Here is a 4095-nt window from a genome sequence, read left to right as displayed (position 1 = left end):
GTGTGTGTGTGTGTGTGTGTACTAAATATATGTAGTAATAATAATCAAAGAAAAAAATCTATCAATCTGAGAGTCAAGGGACATGGGAGGTGTTAAAGGGAGGGTACATAGGATGGGCTGGAGGAGGGAAAGGGAGTGGGGAGGTGATACAATTTTATTTCAGTTTAAAATATATTTAAGAAAAAAAAGGCTCTTCCCATGGCCACTACTCAAGATGGTGCCGCAGAAAGACAAGAAGCCAAAGAAGTCCACCTGGACCTTACTCATCACAGTAGAAGATGGAATTTTTGATTCTGGAAGTTTTGAACAGTTTCTATGTGAGAAGGTTAAAGGCAATGGAAAATCTGGAAATCTTGGGAATGCTGTTCACATTGAATGCTTGAAGAATAAAATCACAGTTGTTTCTGAGAAACTATTTTCTGAAAGCTATTTGAAATAGCTTATCAAGAAATACCATAAGAAGAATAATCCCCATTGTCGGCTTCATGTGGCTACCTTTGACAAGGAGACCTACAAACTTCCTTATTTCCAGATTAGTCAAGACGAAGATGGATCAGAGTCTGAGAACTAGTTGGCCTTTGCTTTTAATAAAATGGAAGTATGCTAAAGAAAGAAACCTAAAACTGGACTTTATCAGCAAATAAAAAATCATTGTACGTTATAAAAAAGAGGAGGGAGGGAAGGAGGGAGGACCAATGATGCACAGACAGGATAACAGGACTTATTGGACCTCAAAACAGTATTAAATAGGTTGAGACCAAAAAAAAAAAAAAAAAAAAAAAAAGGCTCCCCCAGGTGCAGTCAGAGTGTCCTTCAGCTTCATCCCTCTTCTCACAATAACTGTTACAACAAAGGAACAATTAGCAAGACTATTTGACCAACTGGACATCCTTGTGACTATAGAATGCTCCACCCTTTAAGAGCAGAGTGTATATTCCTTTCAAGTACTCTCAGAAGATAGACTATATTTTTGTGGCATGCAAAAGTCTCTTCCTTCCTTCCTTCCTTCCTTCCTTCCTTCCTTCCTTCCTTCTACCTTTCTTTCTTTTCCTGGTGTGGTGTGGATTGAATTAAAGGCCTTCTAGGCAAGTGATCTACCACTGAGTACTTAAAATTCTCCAGCACCTAAAATAAGTCATAACAAATGTAAAAATATTCAAAGCATACTATGTTCTTTGACTTTAATGGAATTAAATTAGAAATTCAGGAATAAAAACAATCATGGATAGTCCATTGGTTATTAACAAACATTTCAAGACAATTTAATAGAAAAGGCAAATTTTCAATATGGTGCTGGAAACTTGGTTAGATATATGTTTAAAAGAGCCCCAACAATGACCTCATAACATTTATGAAAGTTAACTTGAAGTGAAAAAGCCCCAAAGCGGAAAACACAGCCGGGAATAGCCGCCATTTTGTGTTTAACCAGTCACCCTTCCCTTGGGTCTACGGAGAGTCCTCATTGCCTTTCCCTCACTACCCTATGAACAACATCATTGCATTTGTTTGTTATCAAGTGAGACGCCAAAAATTTATAGAGGGCTGAAGAGACGGCTCAGGGATTAGGAATGTTGGCAGAAGATCTGAGTTTAGTTCCTAGCACTTAATGGTGGCTGCCAATATCTGTAACTCCAGCTCTAGAGAATCAGATGCCCTCTGTCCTCTGGGTACACAGTGCACATAAACTCATACAAGCACACAAACATATACACAAATATAGATAATTAAATCTTCAAGAATAGAAATAAACAAAGAATTTATAGAATACCCATGAAACCATCATCTGGCTTAACATTTTACTAAAAATCTTTATTTAGCTAGGCACGATGCCGTGTGAATATCTGGCCATGAATACCTGACAGAGGCAGGTGGATCTCTGATTTGCTGGCTAGCCTGGTCTATACAGCAAGTTCTAGACCAGCCAGAGCTACATAGAGAGACTCTGTCTCAAAAAGAAAAAATATTTTGTATATGTGTGTATGCATCTGTATAAGGATATATGAGTGTGTGTGTGTGTGTGTGTGTGTGTGTGTGTGTGTGTGTGGCACATGCATGTGCATGCCAGCTGAAGCTAGAAGTTGTAGTTGATACCTTCAATTGCTCTCTGCCTTGTTTTTTTCAGACAGGGAGGCTCACTAACCCTGGAGTTCACTGACAGATTAGAATAGTTAGCTAGCAAGCCTTCTGGATCCCGTCTCTACCTTCCAATGCTGGAAGTACAGGTGCATGCCACCACACCCTGGTTTTTTCATGAATACTGAGGGACGTTAACTTTCAAAGATTTTTAGGGCAGTTACTTTTTCCTTTCACACAAGAGCTTTGCAAGGGCAAAGAGCACAACTTTGGACTTTGTTATTAACTGAAATCTAATTGACAAATGATAGCTGTTTAGGCAGAGAGAAGAGAGTGGGGGAACCGTGCACTCAGCTGGACTCAGGATGAACAGTCTCACTTCTCTTGGATGACCCACTCGGGACTCAGGGTGAAGCACCAAGACAGGACTCAGAAAGCCAGAGTCACCTTCAAGCTCACACCCTCGAGGGAGGGAGGACAGGGGGTGGCTGAGGTAAAACTCCAGGTAATTCACTCAGCGGCATGCTGCGGCTATACTTCTCATCTGTTTCCTCTTTGACTTGGTTTTGGTTTGGACTCCTTTGATAAAGGTGCACTCCCACCAACCTCCCTGCCTCACAGAGCTTCTCCCAGAGAAGTCCACCTCCCCTCAGCTGCTGCAGAGCAACACTGCCTTAGCCAGGCTGTGGTTAGGGTCACCCCCACACACTGCCCTTCTGACGCTCATTTTCCTGTGTTCCTGGAGCGCTGTGGCCTGGCCCTTCATAGAAATTGGGTTGCATCTCCCCAGCATCGCGTGTTGTATTAGTGGCCCTTGTTACTCATGTTCAAATGCTGCTTTTCACTTTTCTAGCAAGGACTCCGAGCACAGAGACTTCCCAGTCAGATTGGCCTGGCCCTGGCCTTGTCCTGTTGTGGGGATGATGATGTGAATGACTGAGTGGGATTGTGGACAGATCTAAACAGCTGGGTGTACTGAAGGGCAAGCAAAATGCCTCTGTGGTTAGAAGTCTGTTTTCTAGCAGTCTGAGGACAGGGGGACGGCCCCTCTTGCTAGAAGTCAAAACAAACCCTAGACACCCTGTGCAAATAGCCTTTCTGTCCTGTACTTCCCAAGGCCCATTGCTCTGTTTGTGACCAAAGCCCTCTGAAGACACTACTTCCGAGCCTACAGCCTGGGTCACTCCCTGTCCAGATAGGGAGGACAGGCCACTCGCTTATCAAAGCCAAGGACATGAACTAGGATAACAGAATCTGGAGTTGGGACTGTTCCTTAAGGGTCATTTCATCCATCCTTCTGCTTTCAGCCAAGTTTTCCTGTACTGCTCCAGAGAGACCCTTGGCTATCCGCCCTCCCTGGAAGCAGCCCCTGCTCACTCACACTTGTTCCGGTGAACAGCAACTCCACAGTTATGGAAATGAGGGAACATGCCTTTAAGAGATGAGGTCTAGTGTGAGACTAGTTTTTCTTGTCTTGATCCATGTGGGGAAGGGGCTCAAAAGACAATGAACTGGAAGTTCAGAGAGGGGTTTGGAAACTGAAAGACAGCTGAGGCCAAAACCGAATGCTCTGGCCTGTTTAAAACCTTTGCTGTTTAAAGTGTGGTCCATGGACCACAGATGTCAGCATCACCTGGGGACTCAGAGTATATAAAGGGTGGTCCGTGGACCAGAGGTATCAGCATCACCTGGGAGCTCAAAGTGAAGACTCTCAAGTCCCACAGCAATTCACTAAGTTCAAGCTCAGATTCTCTTTCCTAAAAACCGGGTCACAGAGGGATTCATTTCTATATTAGAGTTGGAAAGAGCAGAGGGAGAACATTCTTCATTCCTGACTAAAAGCTCTGAGCAGGAGGCACCTCAGCCTGAAGCTGGACTGCTTGTCAAGGTATCTGAATTAGTCCTCATTTCCCAGAGCCCTCTCCCGGGCTCAGTCACTGAATTATCTCAGACAGCCATCCATTGCTGGAGACTGAGGGCGAGGGGGGTGTTGGTCCAGATGGATGGGTCAGTCAGACTTCC

The 4095-nt window shown here is 43.9% G+C and overlaps 1 pseudogene; it reads left to right on the top strand.

The window, feature by feature from the left end:
• Positions 1-214: 214 nt before the first annotated feature.
• Positions 215-571, top strand: LOC118579239 (annotated as a pseudogene).
• Positions 572-4095: the final 3524 nt, after the last annotated feature.

The sequence above is a fragment of the Onychomys torridus genome, chromosome 3 (genome assembly GCF_903995425.1).
Source record: "Onychomys torridus chromosome 3, mOncTor1.1, whole genome shotgun sequence".
Lineage (NCBI taxonomy): Eukaryota > Metazoa > Chordata > Mammalia > Rodentia > Cricetidae > Onychomys > Onychomys torridus.
Note: the sequence above shows the minus strand (reverse complement) of the source record. Positions and strands in the feature narration are given on the sequence as shown.